We start from the raw sequence: 23237 nt of genomic DNA, 5'->3' as shown, positions 1-23237 counted from the left end.
TCAAAGAAATAATAGCTGGGAACTTCCCAAACCTGGGGAAGGAGCTGGAAATCCGTGTGACAGATGTCAATAGATCTCCAAACTTTATCAATGTAAAAAGATCAACTTGAAGGCATATAGTAGTAAAGTTGGCAAAAGTCAATGATAAAGAAAAAATATTAAGGGCAGCAAGGCAGAAGAAAATAACCTAAGAAGGAACTCCTATCAGGCTGTTAGCAGATTTCTCAGCTAAAATCTTACAGGCTAGGAGAGAGTGGAATGATATATTCAAAATTCTGAAAGACAAAAACTTTCAGCCAAGAATACCCTATCCAGTGAAAATATCCTTCAGATGTGATGGAGAAATAAAAACTTTCCCAGATAAACAAAAGTTGAGGGAGTTCATCACCACAAGAGACCCCTACAAGAAATCCTTAGAAAGGCCCTCACACCTGAAAAAAGCAAAAAGAAAGGGGTTACAAAACCCTGAGCAAGGAGATAAGTAGATAGACAAAATCAGAAAATTGCAACTCTCCGTCAGAACACGTTAGCAAATGCTTAAGTATAACATCAAAGATAAAGGGAAGGGAAATACCAAGAATAAAAATAATCTTGTCATTTTAACCACAAACTCACAACACAAGAAAAAAATAGATGTGACGATAACAACTTAGAAGGGAAAGAGGAAAAGGATGGAACCGGCTCAGTCCCAGGAGTCTTTCAGAAAATGGACTATCTCATCTATGAGACATTTTATACAAACCACGTTGTCACAACTAAACAAATACTTAGAACACAAGCACAAATTACAAATAAGGAGAAATCTAAGAAAACCAGCATAGAAAACTACCTAACTGAATTGGTAGTCTGAAATACATGTGACAAGAAACAAAGGAAATTCAGGAGAACTGGAAAACAAGCAATAAAATGGCAACATTAAACCCCAACATTTCAATAATCATTCTAAATATAAATGGATGGAATTCTCCAATCAAATGACACAGAGTGGCGGATGGATTAAAGAACAACACCAAACAATATGCTGCCTCCAGGAAATACACCTCAGCCCCAAAGATAAACACAGACTCAGAGTGAAGGGATAGAAGATGACACTCCAAGTTAATAGCAAACATAAGAAAGCAGATGTCACATACTTATAGTCAGACAAAGTAGACTTCAAGACTAAACACATAAAGAAAGGCAAAGAGGGACAGTATATAATGATAAATGGGACACTCCACCAAGAAGACATAACACTTATAAATATCTATGCACCCAACACAGGAGCACCAAAGAACATAAAGCAACTATTAACAAACCTAAACGGAGATATCAACAACAATACAATAATAGTAGGGGACATAAACACCCAACTTACACCAATGGATAGATCATCTAGACAGAAAGTCAACAAGGAAATTGTAGAATTAAATGAAAAACTAGATCAGATGGACTTAATAGATATATAGAGAGAACACTCCATCTAAAAACAGCAGGTGTACACATTCTTCTCAAGTACACATGAAACATTCTCAAGGATAGACCATACGTTGGGAAACAAAGCAAGCCTCAATAAAGTCAAGATGGTTGAAATAACATCAAGCATCTTTCCCGACCATAATGCTATGAAACTAGAAATCAATTACAAGAAAACAGCTGGGAATAGGGCAAAGATGTGGAGATTAAACAACATGCTACTGAACGACCAATGGATCATTGAAGAAATCAAGGAGAAATCAAACATTATCTGGAGACAAATGAAAATGAAAACACAACATACCAACTCATTTCAGATGCAGTAAAAAAAAGTCCTAAGAGGGAAATTCACTGCAATATAGGCTCACCTCAACAAACCAGAAAAATCTCAAATAAGCAATCTGAAACTACACCTAACAGAATTAGAAAAAGAAGAACAAAGAAAGCCCAAAGTCAGAAGAAGGAGGGAAATAATAAAAATTAGAGCAGAAATAAATGAAATTGAAACAAAAAAGACAGTAGAAAGGATCAATGAAACAAAGAGCTGATTCTTTGAGAAAATAAACAAAATAGACAAACTCTTAGCCAGGCTCACTAAGAAAAAAAAAGAGAAGACTCAAATAAATAAAATTAGAAATGAGAGAGGAGAAATTACAACAGATACCACAGAAATACAAAAGAGTATAAGAGAATACTATGAAAAACTATATGCCAACAAATTGGACAACCAAGAAGAAATGGATAAATTCTTAGACTCTTACAACCTCCCAAAACTAAATCAAGAAGAAATAGGGAATCTGAATAAACCAATCACAAGTAAAGAGATTGAAACAGTAATCAAAAACCTCCCCCCAAATAAAAGCCCATGACCAGATGGCTTCTCTGGAGAATTCTATCAAACATTCAAAGAAGACTTAATACCTATCCTTCTCAAACTATTCTAGAAAACTGAGGAACATGGAGCACTTTCTAACACATTCCACAAGGTCAACATCACCCTGATACCAAAGCGAGACAAGGACAACATGAAGCAGGAAAATTACAGGCCAATATGGCTGATGAACATGGATGCAAAAATACTCAACAAAATATTGTCAAACTGAATACAGCAATACATTGAAAAGATCATACACCATGATCAAGTGGGATTTATAACAGGGCCACAGAGATGGTTCAACATCTGCAAGTCAATCAATGTTATACACCACATTAGCAAAATGAGGAACAAAAACCACATGATCATCTCAAAAGATGCAGAGAAAGCATCTGACAAGATGCAACATCTGTTTATGATAAAGACTCTCAATAAAATGGGTATAGAAGGAAAGCATCTCAACATAATAAAGGCTCTATACGACAAACCCACAGCCACATCAGACTCAATAGTGAAAAAACTGAAAGCCATCCCTCTGAGAACAGGAGCAAGACAAGGGTGCTCACTCTCACCACTCTTATTCAACATAGTACTGGAGGTTTGGGCCAGAGCAATTAGGCAAGAAAAAGAAATAAAAGGAATCCAAATATATAATGAAGAAGCGAAATTCTCGCTGTTTGCAGATGACATGATTTTATGGATCAAGAACCCTAAAAATCCATCACAAAGCCACTAGAAATAATCAACAATTATAGCAAAGTTGCAGGGTACAATATCAACTTACTTAAATCAGTTTCATTTCCATACTCTAATAATAAACTAACAGAAAGAGAACTCAAGAACACAATATTAACAAAAAGAGTAAAACGTCTTGGAATAAATTTAACCAAGGAAGTAAAAGACCTATACAATCAAAATCACAAGACTTTCCTGAAAGAAACTGATGAAAGAAGGAGATGGAAAGACACTCCATGCACATGGATTAGAAGAATAAACACAGTTAAAATGTCCATACTACCTAAATCAATCTACAGATTCAATGTAATCCCAATCAGAATCCCAAAAGTAGAACAAAGAATCCTAAAATTCATATGGTGCAACAAACGACCTCAAATAGCCAAGGTAATCCTGAGAAACAAGAACAAAGCTGGAGGCATCACAATCCCTGACTTCAAGATATACTACAAAGCTATAGTAATTAAAACTGCTTGGTACTGGTACAAAAACAGGCATACAGACCAATGGAACAGAACTGAAAGCCCAGAAATAAAACTACACATCTACAGAGAGCTAATCTTTGACAAAGGAGCTGAGAACATACAATGGAGAAAGGAAGGTCTCTTCAACAAATAGTGATGGGAAAACTGGACAGCCACATGTAAAAGAATGAAAGTAGACCATACTCTTATGCCATTCATGAAAATAAACTCAAAGTGGATCAAAGACTTGAAAGTAAGACCTGAAACCATAAGACTTGTAGAAGAAACCATAGGCAGTACGCTCTTTGACATCAGTCTTACAAGGATCTTTTCAGACATCATGTCTTCTAGACAAGAGAAACAATAGAAAGAATAAACAAGTGGGACTTCATCAGACTAAAGAGCTTCTACAAGGCAAAGGAAACCATGAACAAAAAGAAAAGACAACCTACCAACTGGGAGAAAATATTTGCAAATCATATATCATACAAAGGGTTAATCATAATATATAAAGAACTCACACAATTCAACAAAAAACCAAACAACCCGATCAAAAAATGGGCAGGGGATATGAACAGACATTTCTCCAAAGAAGATACATGGATGTCCAATAGGCACAGGAAAAGATGCTCATCATCACTGATCATCAGGGAAACACAAACTAAAGCTACACTATCACCTTACACCTGTTAGAATGGCTATAATAACAGAGACACAAAATAGCAAATGTTGGAGAGGTTGTGGAGAAAAAGGAACCCTCATACACTGCTGGTGGGAAAGCAAACTGGTGCAGCCTCTATGGAAAACAGTCTGGAGATTCCTCAAAAGATTAAAAATAGAAATACCATATGACCTAGCCATCCCACTACTGGGTATCTATCAAAATAACTTGAAATAGGCAATTCAAAGAGACTTATGTACCCTGTATGTACATTGCAGCATTATTCACAAGAGCCAAGGTGTGGAACCTAGGTGTCCATTGACTGATGACTGGATAAAGAAGATATGGTATATAAATACAATGGAATAATACTCAGCCATAAAAAATGACAAAATCACCCCACTCGCAAGAACATGGATGGACCTTGAAGGTATTACATTAAGCAAAATAAGCCAGACAGAGAAAGACAAGCTCTGTATGATTCCACTCATATGTGGAAGATAAACAAACACAAGGACAAAGAGAACAGATTAGTGGTTACCAGGGGGAAGGAGAGTGGGCACAAAGGGTGAAGGGGCACACCTATAAGATGACTGACAAATAATAATGTACAACTGAAATTTCACAATGTTCTAAACTATCATAACCTCAATTAAATAAATAAATAAATAAATAAAATAAGTAGTGATATAAATAGATTATAGACCATTGAATAAAACATAAACCCGTTAGTCCAAACCAATATATAAGTCCAAATGGAGAAAGAGAAAATTTTTCCTTTCAGTAAAATGCCAACTAATCTTTGTAGAAGGAATGATAGAATCAGAAAATCACCATTTGGTAACCATCATAGTAATAATTAATTCAGTCAAGAAACATCAGTCGCTAATAGTTGGTAAAAGTTTGATGAGGAAAGAAACATATACATAGTCTCAAAGTACCTGCCCACAAGATGCTTATTAATTACAAAAGGCAAATGAGTAACTTTATAGAGGAAAAAACCTGACAGACACCACCTTTATTAAATGATCAATGTTAACAGCACCAGTAACGGGACAAATCAAAATCTTGTACTGCCTAATAGGATGCAGTGAGAACACAGCAACTCTGTCAACAGTCAGGTGTTGAACTTGGCCAAATAACATGCCCCTTTAGACCTCTGTTCCTTAATCTGAAAAAGGAAAGAAGTAGGCTAGATAATATCTAACTTCTACCCCAGCTCTAAATCCCCACTACTCTAATACTTAATGCACTAATTTAAATATATGTCAACATGTTCAGAACTCGGCAAGGGGAGGTAGAAGTTCTTTTCTCAGTTTAAGTGGCTGATGTTCTTATATAAGAAAATCAGGTGTAGAGTGCACAGAAGGACATATTTGGTAAAACCTACGAACTTGGGCTAATTTCATAGGGTAACTGGAAAAGTCTAAATTTGAGACTTTTTAAAACAATAACAATCATTCCTTTCAAGGACAAACCTGAGTTCAAACTAGGGTAGGAAAACGATTATATGTAAATGAGTGCTTATATAAATAACTGCTTGAAAGGGTTTTTCCCCTTAAGAAAGTTGAGTATGTCTCCTTCCGCCCTATGAGCACCATTCAGGGGCCTAGCAAAGTCTCTGAGGTGTAAAAGGTGAAAAAGCTGCAGGCCTTTCAGGCATGGGACACATTCCAATCACTAAGAGCATCTTCAGTACAGGACAGACACCTCTACTTGGCCTAAAATCACTGCTTTCAGAAGGGGAAGATTAAGGTCATTTAGTTAAGCAGCAGAGAATGATTCAAATTATCAGCAGCCTCATAAGTAAATACAGTCATGTCAATATTCAACTGGTAAACCATCCAAAAGTGAAATCTGAACTGATCATATTACACCATTTGGATTCAGTTATCAGCTTTTATGCAAACAGAAACAAATTAATTGGTTAATTAGTAATCTTTTAAGATTGGAAGAGCCAATTTGCTATAATCATTTTTACTAAATTTTTATCATCCCTTCAACATACAGAACAAACTATATCAATTCAAACCATCAGAGTTTCTAATGGTTCTGGTAAAGAATGAGTTACTAGCTCATGGTTTGTGCTTTTTTTAATTGTTCTTCCTTCCTACACTAAAAACATGAACTAATTATAGTATCCTTGAATCAGTTGTGCTTGTTTCCTCTCCATCACTTATATCTAGTCAGTCACAAAATCCTGCCAACTCTTCCTTGTCAAGTATCTCTAGAATCCAATCTTTTACTCCCACAGCCACCGTTCTAGGCCAGGCCCTCATTATCCCACGCTTGGTTTAGAACAACAGGCATAGAACATCTACTATGGCTCTCCAGGTCTTGCAAAACCTACTAATCAATCTGATGTAGTAACTATCTCTTTATCTTTGTATCATTGCAACTCTGACCCTAAATTCTTTCTACACAAGAGGTTTTTTAACCAGGTTGCTGAGGTGGGGCACACCTCAGGTACTCTCCTCCAGATCTTCTTCAAGTTCCCGGGAATCCACTGGTACACACACTCCTAACCTACCTACCCATACTACTATCGAGTCCACATTCTTCCATATTCCATTCTTCCCATATAAAAGATTTTATTAAATTACTTGCTAAAAGTCAAATAACCAATATCTTCAGCATTTCCTCCACTAACATCTCTTGGGTCTCATTTGCTGACACCCCTCCCTCTGCTGGCCCTCTAAAAGATGGAGTACTCTAGATTCAGACTTTAGCACTCTTCTCCTTTCTATTTTCATTCCATCCCTAGATGATCTCATCCAGTCCCATAAATATCTTTATACTGACAACTCCCAAATTTATATCTTCAGCCTTGTTCTTTCCTGAGCTTCCTACTCAAATATCCAACTGTACACTCAGAAGTTTTTCTGGGCGAGGAAACATAGCATGTCCAAAGGCTTACCCCACCTCAGTAAATTGTTATCACCATCCATCTAATTACTCAACTCAAAAACTTTGAATTCACCCTTCGCTCTTCCATTCACTTACCTCCCAACATCCAACCAACAATCTATGTCTCTGAAATATATCTCAAACCCAACCTCTGGAACCATCTATATTGCTGCCACCTACTCTAGGTCATTAACATTTTTCATCTGGATTATTACAATAGCCTCCCAATAGGTGATGAGTTTCTGTCATTCATTCAGACATTCATTTAGAATAATAGACCTCATTGAAAAAGAAAAGAAGATTAGCTTGGTAATTTGTATGTTTAATGAAATCCTGATGGAAATGACCACCTTGTTTCTTCCTTTTCTTGTTCTCTCTCTGTACTTTCCTATCTTTCTATGTGTATCTCCATCATTCTCTTTCTAACTCCTTTTTCTTTTCTCTCCCTCTTCTCAATTTCCTCTTTCTCCCTCTCCATATTGTTTTACTCAATAATAATATAGTGTAAAAATGCCAGAAGTTAGACTTGAAGAAAAAGGTTTATTTCCGTGGTCTGTCATGGTGAAGGAGGGTAATTATGACAGTCAGTTTATATTTCTGGCCTTCAGCTATCTCATCCATTAAATAAAGAGATTATACTGGATGGTCTCTGAGGTCCCTTAAAGTTCTAGAAATCTATTCAAGTTATTTATTGAGTAAAGTGTTATGTACCTTGTCCTTAAAAGTAGATAAAGTCAATGTTTTTTATATTCCCCTGAGGGGAAAAAAGCAAATTAGTTTTTTTACAAAGCCTTCAATTGATCCTTTTCTATCAGAGGTCAGTGGCTCTCAATAGGAAAAAATGCACCTCTCCCTTGGTATACTCTGAATGTTCAATAGCTCTGTAGTTATTTCTGTCTTTGGGCCCTCCCTGGGACAAGCAGCTTCCAAGAAGAGGCCAAAAAGCCACTTAATATGAAGACTATCATTTATTAGGTACTCGTTTTGCAGGCTCTGTGCTGAGGATTTTTTTTTTTTCATTTAATCCTCAACACAAGTCTACATAAGGTGGGTATTATATTATCTCTCCTATTTTACAGAAGAGGAAACTAAGGCTCAAAGAGATGAAGAGATTTGTTTAAGTGCACATAACCAGTTGATGATGGGACCAAAATTTGAACCCAGATCTATCCAACTTGAAAGCCCATGCTCTGAAAGAGTACACTATACTACCTCTTTCCTGAAATGCTAAACCCCTCCAGTCTATCTGACAAGTCTCTATCACCTCTTGGACTGACAAAACCTGGGGCATCTGATGTTCTGAAGACCACACCCTAGCCTCAACCTGACCCAACAGGGTCAACAGCGCTACAAGGGTTTTGAGAGCAGAGACTCATAATTTCTTATGGTATCTGGTAGCAGCCATGTTGGCACTCAGTCAATGCCCTTGCCTGTGGAAGGCCATGCTGAGAATCAACTTATACAGCTAAGACTGCCCAAGGCAAACTCTGGTGATGCAAAATAAAAGGTCACGATGAAGGGGAGATTGTACTAGGACTAGAGATGTGGTCAAGCTTCCCATAAACCTTAATTTCCATGACTCCATTATCATTTGCAGAAAATAGGGAAAGCTATTGATACCCCTTGAGAATCACTTTAGAAAATGGTTGAAAAATTGTTTTAATTAAGACTCTAGGTAGTTAAGTGAAATAGCAGGTCAGCACATTTGTGGAAGAATTTCCATTTTTAAAATGCTTCAAAAGGTCTTCAGAATTGGGATTTAATTTTCATGACTATCTCTTGAGCAACATCTGTGCAGAATCAACTCTCAGGGAGTCTTCGTACCTGAGGAATTTATGGGTTTTCTGGCCAAGAAGGCCAATTGGCAGTCTCTAAAACTCTGCCCCATCTCTGAGAGAACTGTCTTTGGGTAGATAGAAACTCTTGCTGAAATAGGAGGCTACTGAAGCACCTGGATGTCTTCCTGGGACACTGGTTTGGTGTTTACAAAAAGAAAAAATTTTATAGCATTGTGTGGTGCCATTCAAATATCCTCAACTGTCCCTGGGATTGGTTGTCTAAAACCTCTTAAGACAAAGAGTGTTAGAAGAACAGAAAGATCTAGACTGCCCTTTGGGATGTTCTTCACTTAGAGAACTGTAACATTGGTGAAGAAAGAGAGTGAGAGGCAGCAGCAGACAGGCATAACAAGGTCATCAAGGTGCTGCGTGTGAACTCCCAACAGAGGCCAACCAGTCCCCAAACAAAGATCAGCACTGGCAATAGCAGAACAGATATTTGAGAGGTCGAGAGTCTCCAAGGAGAACATATGCATCAACCAGGACCAGGCCAAAGAAAGGCAGAGAGCTTGGAAGGTGGAAGGGGGAGGGAAATGTTGATGTCCCAATGATTCTGCCTGGTAAGCGCTCAAGGTCAAAATTACCTGTGATCATCACACTCGCCTGGGTTTTCCAAGCCTGTCTCCTTAGATTGTGTGGCCTGGAAAACCAGTGTTGGAAAGATGGTCAAGTAACAGGATTATATCTACATGAAATATTGATTCTGGATATTTCTTCCTTTTCTTATACTTCCTTGGCAAGAACATTTTTCCAACCTAAGAGACGGCACCAATTGAACCTGTTTCTGATTTATTTTATCTAGTCAACTGCAATGCACGACTAAAATAAAAGAACTCCACCAAAAAGAAATGACAACAGCCATTAATGCAGATAAACAAACATAGTCATTCTTTCTCTTTACCCATGAATGGTATTATTGACTGTACCCACCAAAAGAACATTAAGCACTTTATCCATCCCACAGAAATCTCATTTTTTTCCTTCTTTTCAAAATGAATTTTAAATTCCAATTTTCTTAAAAGTATATTGCGATGTGACATTCTAAGCAATCACTGAGAAGTGTAGAGTATAATAGCTGTAATTAACTCTGTTTACATACCAGACAGACTTACTTTTCACTATAAATATTCCACATGAAAATCTTTGAAAGAGGGCCAGTTATGCTGAGAGGTTTATCTACATGGTATTTGTCAAGAGAAAAAAAATAGGCGGCAGATCCTCTTTGAAAAAATTATTTCCTGGGATAATGCGAGATTGTACACGTAGCTAAGGAACAAAATGAGGAGGAGTCTTGAGCTGACACGACGAAGTGCATCTGCCTTAAGCTACAGGCCTCTGCCCCTACTCCCCTATCCTATCATCAAAATACAGAGCACATGGAAGAGGGTGCTAATTCACATGATCTTAAATTCCAACACAATCACTGGTCACTGAGGGAACATCAGTGGAGACAGAAAATCTCCCTATCACGTCTGTTCTCCTGTAGAAAAAGTCTATTTTGTTCCTAACCTTACAGCTCAAAATGAAATTACCATTTGAAACTAAAATCTTTCTTACTCTTATAATTTCTACTTAGAGTGTGTTACATTCATTTTGTTCTTCCTCTGCAGTTTGTCACATACTGTTAATCTTAGTTTTTAGGGAAGAAAAACAAAACTTTTCAGTGTTCTGTTTGTTTTTCTGTCCTTTTTGTCCCTAACGCGCTTGAATATAAATGTGGCCTTCAATCCAATTTAGCAGAAGCGTTTGCATACATTTTGCAATTCTCATTGCAACTTCCGTGATCTGGTCCTTTTGGGGCCCTAGAAATCCTACAAATCCAATCTTGAAAATTAGTTCCTTTGATTCAAGGTATTTGTGAGAAAGACAGCCATGTACATATAGCCAGATAGGCTTTGGCGATAGGAGCAAGACTGTTAGTCACTGGTCCTTTCCTACCAGTTGTTCTCAGCCAGCATCTGCTCTGATAGATTATAGCTTCTTTTCTCATTGGTCAGTTCTCAAGCCATCTCAGCTGTTAAGTATTTTTTTAACACCCTGAATTTAAGTCAAAGAAAATCTTTATCAAGTCCAGCTATCAAGTCCTTCAAGAATAAAAGGTACCTATCAGATAACTGAATTCACTAGCTCTGGAGTTTCAATGGAGCTTCATTAATAGCCTTACACTATGACTCCACTACTGGAGAAATAAATAGCAGCTTTTCCACAAGCTACTATCAAACCTTCACAGCAAAGCTTTGGGCAAGACTTGCCTGCATGTACTCCCTCTACCACCTCACCTTCGTTCACTCTTCCCACCTCATTCCTCACCATCCCATCTCATCTCCCACTAGCATCTACTCCTACTGCTCCCCTGAAAGTGTTCTTGGGGAAGTCACCAGTGATCTCTAGACTGCTTACTCAGTGGGCCCCTTTCTGTCTTTATCTCAATTGACTTTTCTGCAGTATTTCACCCTATTGCCCACTTCCTCCTTCTAGAAACTCTCTCCTCCCATGTCTTCTATGATAGTTTCTCTCGATTTTTCTCATATATTTCTTTCTCAACCTTGTAACCTTCCCCTCTCTCCACAAACCCCTAAAATACTGGTATTCTCCAGATCTTTGCTCTGTCTACACCCTCACTAAGAGTGATCACATCCATTTCTGCCTCTATATCAATGTGCAGTATTGCAAATGTGCAAAACTAAACTCAGCCTACCTCCTAGTTCAGCAATGATTCCACCAACCAACCAGTCACCCAAACCAGAAAACTGGCAATATTGCTGACTTCTAATTCCCCACTAATTCCCATATTCAATAGTCAACAAGTAATTCCACTCTACTTTACTTCCTTATTATGTCTTGAATCTCTCACACCTATTCCCTCTCCACCGACACAGCTTCAGTTCAATCCCTAACATTTCTCCTGTCTCTATGCCCTAGAAACATAGATCAGCTTCCTAAACGGTCTGTTTGATTTCTCTTTAGTCTCCAAATTGATATCAGAATGACCTTTCTGAAATGACGCCACACACCAAAAAGAAAATCTAGGACTTGCTTTCTCCTATAAACTTTCACAGCACTCTGTGCATAGCATTATGCTAACACTTATCATTCTGTCTTCTAACATGTGGAGAGTTATTCGTCTGCCTCCTCAACTAGACTACCAGCCAGTTGCGGGCAGCTTCTAGGTCTTAGCGAGTGTTGCTGATACCATGCCTAAGGTAGTAGATGCTCACTTAACATTTGTTGAATTAATTAATTGGAAAACACTACTGATGCTAAATGAGAAAAATTTTAAGAAATAAAAAAGAGAAAGAGGTATAGAAACAAGGCTGCTTCTCTGGGACTTCTCAACAGAAGGGGGAGGAAGATGATAACACAGGGCTTCTTAAGCTTTATTGGACCATGAATCCTTTTGAGAATCTGACGAAAATTAAGAAGGCTCTCTACAGGAAAAAAATACACCTCTACACATCACACAAAATTCTGCATACAATTTCAGGTGTTCTTTCTACAGGCATCCTAAGGATCTATGAGTCCCAGGTGTCACAAGAAAACATGTGGGATAGATCAGAGGTGGGTACATCTGGAATGAGAATTTATTCCAGAAAAAGAGGAAAGTTTCCCTACCTCTCATGTTACACAAAACTATTTATTAGATTCTTTAAAGGGCTAAATAATTGCTTTTAAGTAGTGAATTTCATTTTCTTTTTTTTTTTAAGATCGGCACCTGAGCTAACATCTGTTGCCAATCTTCTTTCCCCCCCTCCCTCTTCTTCTCCCCAAAGCCCTCCAGTACATAGTTGTATATTCTAGTTGTGAGTGCCTCTGGCTGTGCTATGTAGGATGCCAACTCAGCGTGGCCTGATGAGCATTGCCACGTCCGTGCCCAGGATCCGAACCAGCGAAACTCTGGGCTGCCGAAGCAGAGCATGCAAACTTAACCACTCAGCCACAGGCCAGGCCCTAAATAAGTTTTTCAACTACAAAGTGTTTGGGAAAATATTTTTGTAATTTTGGAGTACATAGAAAATCATTAAACCATAAAGGAAAGGACAGGTTTGACTACATGGACTTCCGAACAACATAAGACTTCACAGATGAAGAAAAAAGATAAATTTCAAAGTATATAAAGTACGTGAAATATATAAAATCCAAGTAATTCCTATCCAGAAAATGCATAAGGGATGACTATAAGCCAATAATATAAAAAACAACACAATAGAAAAAAGGTTCAATGGACAAGAACAGACATTTCACAGAAGACTAACTGCGAATGGTCACTTAGCACAGGGAAAAATGCTGAACTTTTACTAATCAAGGAATTATCAACCGAAACAACTAAGTCATTCTTCTTCATCCACCACACTGGCAAAAATGAACAAGATTGATAATATCCAGAGTTGTCAAGAATTTGGGAAAAACGGAGACTTTCAAACACTGAAGATGGGAATGAAAATCAGTATTCTTTTAGGACAGCAATTTGGCAACATCTGTTCATGTGGTAAATATACATAAATTTTACCCAGAAATTCCACCAGTAGGCCTCTATTCTAGAGAATAGATGCTTGCACCTGTGCACAAGAGGCATCAAGAAGGATATTCGCTGCAGTGCTCTTCGTAGTAGAGAAAGTGAAATATCCACCCGAAGGAGGATGCTACAGTTTAAAAGAATGCAGTTGATCTGCTCATGCTCTCTAAGACATTGCTAAATGACGAGACAATGCGTACAACATCATCCCCTTCACTTTTTTTTAACCCACATACTTGAATACATACATATATTTGGGTATGAAAGGTCTACACATAAAGAAAACACCAAACAGTGGTTACCTCTGGGAAGGGAAGGAAAGTTGAGACGGGATGAGAAATTAGGATGCTTGCCTTTTATTCTACATTCTTTTAAATTGTTTGAACATTTTGCAAGCAGGATAAATGGGAGTGGGGCGTATTGTTAAGGGAAATGTTTCATCATATTGCCTAATTCCCTCCTTCATTCTGGCCGTTAGAATGTCTCACAATTTTGCCTAATTTCTACATTTAACTTAATCCTCAAATTGTATGCTCTCTCTCAGCCCATACTGGAGCCTGTGGGCAGTCATCACCTGCCTTGCCTCTCAGGGGGGTGCCACATTACTCACCAACTGCTGAGTCCCAGTGGCATCCTATAGAAACAGGAGACTTTGACCCTGTGTTCTTTTGCCATTTATTTTGTTCTCTTTGATCATTTTGCAGAGGAAACCACGACTCTATATAAATGGGTAGCGTTCAGTGACAAGTCTATACATACTCAGTCGTAGGTTAAGTGACATTGCTTTCGGAACTTAGCACGTGGGCTGTGAAATATGTAAGTTTATGAGAATGTTCTCATAACCAAATGGGAAATAGAAAGGACAAAATAAGCCAAATTGCTTCTAGTAGAGATCACTGTAGTAATCTGCCATTAATCCCTCTGCGTGTCAGGAATTAGCCATTAATTTCCCCTCTGGATTTTCTCAGGATAATCAGGTTCTAATCCATGAGCATTCTTTGCCTCTCCCCTCTGTTGCCAGATTGCATTTAGGACTCTTGGAGACGTTTTACCAACAATGCTTTAAATGCCTAAATAAATGACATCCTCTTGGTCCACCTAACCCACTATTCTATTAACATTGTGGCCTCATAATAAATTTTTTTAAAATTTATCTGCCATGGTTTGCCCGTGTCATCAAACACTTAGAATAGTGTTCCAGAGCTACTTTTAGTCAGCCAGATTTCTTCACATATTAACTCTTCTACTAAGAAAATATGGTTTAAATATTTATTATCTCCAAAAACCTAGATATGTTTCATGTAAACAAGAAGTATTTCAATGATATATTTGGGGGTTACATCTCAGCGTTAAGGGGAACATCAGTGTTAACATCTCCATTTTTTGAGGAGAAAACAGAGACATGGAAAGGCTTAAATTCCTGGAATTCACAGAAAAATCTGAGCCTGGAAATACAACCAGGTTTATTTTTCCCTTCCCTATGTACAAAACTGATGGCCACACACAGCTCTAGCATATTCCCATAGTAATCGCCCCAGTCAGCCCGCAGGCTCAAGCCAGTCCCCGCACTGATGCTCAGGTGCCACTCCAAATATCCACCGGGTGTTGGCGAAGTACAGCTGGTGGTCCAGGCAAGGAAGAACATAGAACTCCACTCCTTTTGCCTTTGTTTCCCCTCCTGGACCTGGGCCTTTTCAAGGCAGGACACTGGAGGCAGTGCACTAACATAAAGGCACGCAGAAATGTCCCTTTCTCCATATTTAATGCCAATTGAACAATTCATTGTCCTAGTGGATGCCATAAGCGTAGCTAAACTGTGCCCTGTCAAGAGACACCTGTGAGGAGCATGAGCCCTCTGAGTCCCATCTCGTGTTTATCCAGGGTGCTCTGGCTACAGAGTGATTGCCGTGAATCAGGGTCCACTTTGCTTCGCGCAGTTCTATGCATGCCTCATTTCAATAAGCCACTCTGTGCAGTATGTGTTGTTATAAGTAATGTGCCCACACACCACAGATTTTAACGCATACTAGAAAGCAAATTACTGTCAATGATGAGTTATATGGCATTCCTGACCAAATTATCTGGTTATTCATCTGAAGACTGACAAACTCAGCCTCTGTTGAAGCGTAAAGGAAAGGGAAAAGCGTCAAACGATTACATAGGTATTCTATAATGAGGGGTTGGGAATGGCCGTATTGGAATCCTTTCCTTAGCATGGCTAAGCTGCAAAAGATCTAGAGAGGTCACTGAGTGCAGCTCCTGCCTCAGCCTGCTGCAGACTCCAGGGATCCATTAGCCTAGTCCAACAGGAAGAAAAAGACATATACTAAGAAAATGTGTCTTGTTGCAATTTCGACAGCTACATTTTTCCTAGGGCTACTCCACTGGAAGTAGAACAAGATGTCAAGAATAACTTAGGAGAAGTTTTAAAAAACAGTCCTAGGCGTATGTAAGAAAGTTGGCTATGACACGAATAAATGAAAGAGGAAAAAACAGACAGGTGGCACTCGATGAGCTCAGATCACCCCTCACCTGGCCAAGAAAGCCTACTCAGCCAGCTGATTCCGATGCAATGCCTGCCAGAGGAAGGAGAAAACAGGGTTTAGGAGCTATTTTTCTATTTCCATACTTCAAAATGTTCTTAACCCACACTCCCTAGCTAGCGTAAGCATTAATAGGCTCAAGCTATGCTCTAGCATAACTGTGGACTAATTTCATTCTTTGGGTTGCAAAGGACCAAAATAAATTCACTCAGGCTACCTCAAGAAATGAGGATGCACTGTTCAGTTACACAGGGCAATACTTGTGGCATCTCCCTTCTCTACCTATCCACTCTACTCTCACCATCACCTAAGCCCAAATCCAGCTGGCTGGTCCTCTCCATATTTCTCAGTTCAAATTCCAGAGTCTGTTTACCAACGTCATTACTTAACTCCCATTCATCAGAGCTTTTCTTGTCAGGCCACCTCTCAAGTTACTCACCAGCCTATGAACTTGGCTGCCCTTAGGTCAGGTGTCTGCCTTTGAGCCAGTCAGTGGGTGCCCGTTGTACAAGGTACAGTTTACGGCAGCTTTCTTCAGCAAGGAGCTGTTGACAAAAGCAAGTTTCCTTAGAAAAGAATGATGAGTGTCTCAAGCACATGTCTATGTCAAACTGCCACCAAATACTTAACTACAAATAAACCATTGATTTGGAGGTATGAGTCTTTATAGGACCAGGGCCAGCTTCATGGGCTATGACCTGTGCTATTGCACAGAAGGGCCCACACTTGACTTAATGTTCCACTATGGCCATCTTGACATTCTTAATAATGTTTTAATGAGGGACCCTGCATTTTCCTTTTGCATGAAGCCTTTCAAATTATATAGCTGTTCCTATATATGAGTTTTATTATATAAAAACTGAAGCAATTTCATAGAATCAAATAATTTTGGATGCAAGGATTCTTGTGAGATCATTCACTCCAAACACTCACTTGACAAATAAGAAAACTGACATCAAGGAAAGGATAATTGGCTTAATCAAGATTTCACAGGGAGTACTGGCAATGTCAGGCTGGAAACAGATTCTTATCACTCTAAGTCCAGTCTTCTCATTCCTCTACGTGGCAGGCTTCCTAGCAGAGAAAACTGCCTTATACTGATCTATTTTGCCAGAATATTTGATAAACTACTTACAAACCTCATAAAATGAAGGCTGATATAAAAACACGAATGGCAATCTTTCCTTGTTCAGTCTTACAGCTGGTTTCTTCATCTATGGTCTCCTCGGAACAAACTCCACTGACAATCCCTAGAACCTAAAACAAAAGCTGGGGGGAGGAATGTAAACTAATAGTGCTCAGATTATCAAAATCACAGTGCTCGTATCCTCAACCCCATAATTGCATTTCTACATGTAGCCTCATACATTCACAAATATCGCATGCCCAAAATCATTTATTGCACTGCTGCTTATAATGGCAAAAAATTGGAAACAACCTAAAGATCCATCAACAAGAGACTGGTTTAAGAAAAAAAAGATGATACTACATTCACGGAAAAGAATATTATGTAGCTCCTGGGAAAGAAGAAGTTAATCTATATTTACTAATATGGAACAATTCTTTTGTTATTGCACAAAAAAGTAAGGTGCAAAACAGTATATAGTATGCTTCTATTTATGGGAGGAAAGGATATATAATTATATATCCTAAAATTATACACATACACACGCGCACATGGGAGGGGCGTATTTGGATATACATAGAATCTGTCTGGAAGGGTATACAAAAAAAAGTATCTGCCTCTGAGGACGGGACACAGGGATTCAGGGATAGGAATGTCAGGGAGATTTTGATTCTATTTCGTTCCCTTAAAATTTGTGCTATGTGTATATATTGGCTTTTTAAAAACTCATCAGTTAAATTGAATGAGGATCTGAAAGGGGACCCCATGACACTGCCAGTACTGTATCACGACTACAATAATGAGAAGCACACTATTGCTATCATTTTTACTAAGGTTTTTGCTGAGATTTTGCATATTATATTGAACTTACAGACAAAGGAAATTATATGTAGGTAAATTAGACTGAAAAGACAATTCTCTCCTTTCCCCTCCTTTGCTCTACACAAAAGGAAAAGTCTGAAAAGTTTTCAAAAGCTGCATAATCCATTGTTTGTTTCGTCACCAGCACAGCTGTGTGATACAGTGGAGAAAATGAGAAACGTTCCCAACTCTTCCTTTGGAAACAGGCCGATATCGTGTCCAAAGAGTCCTTCAGACATTATTCACTCAAGTTTTTCCAGAGCACTTCCCATCACAGTGTTCCTAAGCACTTTAACAAGAGTTATACTTTGAACCAAAAGCACCAAGGGGAACACAAACTTCAGTACTACCCTGGTTTAGCAGAACATTTTTTTCAGGTGACAGCAGAAAGGGTGAGCTTAGTCCTCCCGATGAACCCACATCCCTTAAGAAAACTGTGATTCCTAGCTAGGAAGCTAAGTCAAGGGAAAGTCTTTCCTCCTCGTATCCTCTTTGTTCTTCCATTTCCAGACTGTCTATATTTATGCAACCCACAGGTGGTGGATCAAAGATGGCCACAAAATCTTTGACACTCCTCTCCTCGGGAGGTGGGATCTGTTTCCATTCCCCTTAATTCTGGGCTGCCCTGTGACTGCTCTGACCAATGCAGTATGGCAGAATTGGTGCTATGCCAATTCCAAGCCCAGTCTTTAAAAGAACTTGCAGCTTCCTCCTTGTTGTCTTAGAGCCTAAGCAAGCCACTACATAAGAATCCAACTGCCCTTCTAGAGAGAGTATGTGGAGATACGCTATGACTATATGGAAAGGGAAAGGAGCCCAAAGCTACTCCTGTCAAGATACCTGGCATGTGGGTGAAACCATGCCCACCACCAACTGAAGAGTGGCCAAGTGACTCTGGTCAATGCCTTGTGGAGCAGAAGAATCACCCAGCCAAGTGCTGCCCAAATTCCTCACCCACAAAATCATGAGATACAGTAGTCTCCCTTATCCCTGGGAGATACGCTTCAAGACCCACAGTGGATGCCTGAAACCACAGACAGTATTGAACCCTAGATAATGCTATGTTTTTCCCTAATACATATTTTAGGTGCAACAGCAAAACTAGCACAAAATTATTTTTCCTCCTTCACAATTTAATGGATAGAAGATTCGCTATTACCATAGATCTTAGCAATCTCATCATAAAATTTTTTTTCTTTCCTTATTAAGTGGAGAACTTTCACCTTTTCACTTAAAAGAAGCGCTTTATGGCTTCTCGTTGGCCACTATTGCCAGCATCGCTACTCTTGCGCTTTGGGGAGATTATTAAGTAAACTAAGGGTTACTTGAACATAAGCACTGCAATACCAGGACAGTCAATCTGATAACTGAGAGGGCTACTAAGTGACTAACGGGCAGGTAGTGTATACAGCATGGATACACTGGACAAAGGGGTGATTCACATTCTGGAAGGGACAGAGCAGGGCAGTGTGAGATGTCATCATGCTACTCAGAACAGCACGCAATTTAAAACATGAATTGTTTATTTCCCGAATTTTCCATTTAATATTTTGGGAGTGCTGTTGACTGCAGGTAGCTGAAACTGAGGAAAATGAAGTTGTGGATAAAGGTGACTACTGTATAATTAAAAGGTTATTGTTTTAAGACACTAAGTTTTGGGATAGTATGTTACACAGCAATACATAAGTAGGATACCACAGTATCAAACATGAAAACACTGACATCTTCAAACCTTTCATACTCAAAATTCTATCTTTCCTAAGTTACCTTAGAGTAATGATAGAACTATCTCATGCCAAGCAGCCATGGCTATTAGGAGAAGGGGCCCGGTCCAAGCTGAGACAAAAGGAGAATGTCCTCACTCAGCACCTCCTCCCCCAGCACTAGAGATGAGTCCACACTGGTCTAGTTGAAGGGCCATCCCCCGACACCAAGAACTCCAGAGACCATGGGCCATGATGCCTGGACCATCACCCCTGAGGGTATCCTTTGACCAGCCCCAACCACTTCAGTGCTTCACCAGCCCCATGTCCATGGGGGTCACATGTGGTGATTCTTGGAGGTGGCTGAGAACCAGACCCTGTTGCTGCAGCCCTTGCCCTTTCAGGCTGGGCTGAGAGAGGGAAAGCTAAGTCATGGAAGGAAGGATTCCTGGGTTAACTCCCCCAGCCCACAACAACTGGCAGCTGCCACCACCTCCATCCCATGTACCTGTTCTCACCCACCCACAGGGTTGCTGAGGCCTGAGGGAGGTGGCACTGTCCAGAAACCATATTTAGGGACTTCATCATATACTTTAGCTCCCTGAGAACAAATTCTTCCTTACAACGTGCAAATCTATTGTTCAATTTTCAGACACCCAACTAACTTTCAAACACATTGTTGGGAACCCATTAGGTACAAAAGTGAGACATTGTCTCTTCTGAGTTGTAGACATGGCCTTGAAATACGGAAAAGAGCATTTCTAGAGTGAAGGCAAGAATGGAATATTTAAAAATAAAATGATGAAAGAGGACAACGAGGCCAGCAAACATGGTTCGGCAAGGTCCGGGTTATGCAGGGATGAGCACGTACAGAGAAGCTGTGAGAGAGGGAAAAGAGGGGATGAGGAAGGTCTCCCCTCCTGGTTCCTGGCTTCAGAGGAACGAAGTCCATTCACTGCCACTGAACACCTTTCATCCTGGTTGTATGGACAAATTCAAATGCTGAGCTGACCATCTGAACAAGCTGTTGTGATAGATCAGAAAGCCTGGATATTATTGGAGGAGAAGGTATTGGCTTGAGGGAAAGCTTTTTTCTCAAAAGCCAAAGGAAGGGATTTTATGATTTTCCTTAATTATCTCAATAATTTCTCAGTCCTTCACTTCAGACAAAATATTTAAGGAAAATTATTTCCATCGCATTCTTAAGTCAGGTCTATAGAGGCAGAGGAGAGAAGAGGGAAGGGCAGAGCCACCCACATTACCTGTCTGGTTGCTTAGACTGGTCCAATTTCACTAAGAATCACACAAACCTCCTCATTCCTTCCGCTGTGTTCACCTGACCTTTTTCAATTTCTTTTTCCCATCTCCATTACCCTAAGGGAGTAATCTAGCCTCTCTGGCTTTCTTTGCATGCAAAATGTAACAGTTCTTCTTTTCTTCTTTCAGATAAAGGCAGTTTTGGTGAGGGGAAAAGAAAAGCTCCTGGCTTCTTCAAATTAGCTCTGAAATAAAAGTCGCTGCCAGATGTTATATAAAAGATGACGTAATCCTAAAGCACTTCATTGCATATGCAGCTCTGCCCTTCAGCCCGGGAGGAGTTTATTACATTTGGTCGATCCCATTTTCTCTACCCACATCATTTTTACATAATTTTTTCTGCCTGACAGACATCTTCACATTTTCACAGCAACCCATCAAGATAGCATTAAAACAGCACAGGGAACCAGGTTAACGGTTTACAAATAATGGTGCTAATAAGCCAGATTTGTCCCTGAGATAGAAACCAGAGGTAAATGGTCTATCCATGCACATGAGGAGCACATCTATTTTAGAGTGATAGGGAAGAAAGCAGAGCGCTGTTCCAGCTGACACTGTGTTCTTTCAGAACGTGTCCCGAATCTATTCTACAAGTAGGAAAATGGAGAAATGCCCATCTAAACTTATTCTTGCAATTCTCTTCATTTTCCTAACAAATTTCTGTCTCATAGTGAAATAGATAGCCATGGCAAATGCATTAAGATCAAACTTCCTGCCTTTTCACACTGGCATAAAATTTAGAAGCAAATGCACCATTTGTACCAGTGCAATATCTAGCTACTGAGATGCGTTAAGTGCAAACAGTGGGAGACACTTCCTCCCACTCCCCAGGCACTAAGCATCTTTCCCCCTCCTTCCCCGGGCACTCAAGCCTCCACTGCCCTCTGATGGTGAAAAGGAAGAGTGCAGGCTGCACGCCTCTTCCGTCAAGGTTTAAGGACAGGTTGGAGTGAATGGCTGAAAGGGAATCTGCCTTAAGGTCAGTGTAAGAGGCCCAGTCCACTCAGCTCTTAGCTACTAGTCAGAAATGAACCTATCTGAGTCAGAAATCCAGTGAGATAAGAAAGTGCCTGTAACTCCCTCCCCAAGGAAACACCTATGCCATTCATCTTGAGAACCTCCTTCAGTTTTAAGGAAAGACCCTTGTTAAAAGGAACTTTATGGTTTCAAACTGTCATTGCAAACTTAAGGTAACAGAGATTCTCATTCTTTTATAAGAGCAGGATTTGAATATGGGACAGAAGGAGATGTAAAGGCTTTATGGAGGAGCTCCTGCCTCCCCGTGTGCTCCCTCCCCCACTGCCCGGGGAACAGATACAGATCCGTGGATAACTAGCACCAAGAGAAATTTATCCTATTTCCTACTTTTATTCAAGGTCAGCACATTCCTTAGCTCTACAAGTAATTTGCTTCATGGGTTCAAATTTTCTTTTCCTTTTTTAAGTAATTCTTCTTTATGTGAAGGTTGTTTGTGCACATAGTGTAAAGAATGAAATAGTTCTACAAGCCTCATCCCAAAAAAATAGCCATCCCAGCACTTCCCATCTTCTGTTTCCTGAACCCAAGAGGCAGCTACTTTCAGCTCTTTTAACTGAATTGTTTACTACTTACCTCCGTATTTCTAAATAATTTATGTTGCTACTTCTTGATATTTCAGTTCAGGCACCCTATTTTAAATTTGCACTACAGAAGATGATTTCATACACACACACACACACACACACACACAAGACACCTGGCACTGCCATATATGTATAGTTCCCAGTATATTATAATTTTGTTCAGATTAATAATTAATATTTATAGTCCTATGACTATTAAATTCTTGACAACTAAGTTATGTGGTATACCATATGTACCTTTCCCTTCCTGAACAAGTTTTTGTTTTCCCTGCAGTTAAAAAATAAAAGCTCATTTCCTCACAGGCTAAGTTCGTATATACTTGTTGCGTTAGTTTCCTAGGGCCGCCCTAGCAAAGTTCCACCACCTGGGTGGTTTTAAACACCAGAAAGATGTTGTCTTACAGTTCTCGAGGCTAGAAGTATGAAATCAAGATGTCGGCAAGGCCATGCTCTCTCCGAGGGCTCAAGGGGAGGATCCTTCTTTGCCCCTTGCTGTGGTGTTTGCTGGCAATCTTTGGCATTCCTTGGCTTGTAGGAACATCTCTTCCTTGGTGGTCACACGCCCTTTTTCCCTGTGTATGTCCCCGTCTTCACATGGCATTCTCCTCACTTTTTCTC

General features: G+C 39.5%; 1 long non-coding RNA gene across 2 annotated transcripts in view; it reads right to left on the bottom strand.

Annotated features, from left to right (window-relative positions):
* LOC138919922 (uncharacterized) overlaps positions 1-21189 on the bottom strand; it is a 93130-nt gene extending 71941 nt beyond the window's left edge. Inside the window, exons 1-3 of one of the 2 annotated variants that reach the window (XR_011430516.1) lie at positions 20943-21189; positions 16430-16535; positions 15980-16023 (exon numbers count right to left, since the gene is read on the bottom strand). This is a non-coding gene — a long non-coding RNA (uncharacterized lncRNA). Of the gene's footprint in view, positions 1-15979; positions 16024-16429; positions 16536-17129; positions 17261-20942 lie in introns of those variants that run through there. The other variant, XR_011430515.1, reaches the window with a different exon arrangement.
* Positions 21190-23237: the final 2048 nt, after the last annotated feature.

Source organism: Equus caballus, chromosome 21, assembly GCF_041296265.1.
Source record: "Equus caballus isolate H_3958 breed thoroughbred chromosome 21, TB-T2T, whole genome shotgun sequence".
NCBI classification, from domain to species: Eukaryota; Metazoa; Chordata; class Mammalia; order Perissodactyla; family Equidae; genus Equus; species Equus caballus.
The sequence above is the reverse complement of the archived record's forward strand: the minus strand, read 5'-3'. Positions and strand labels throughout refer to the sequence as shown.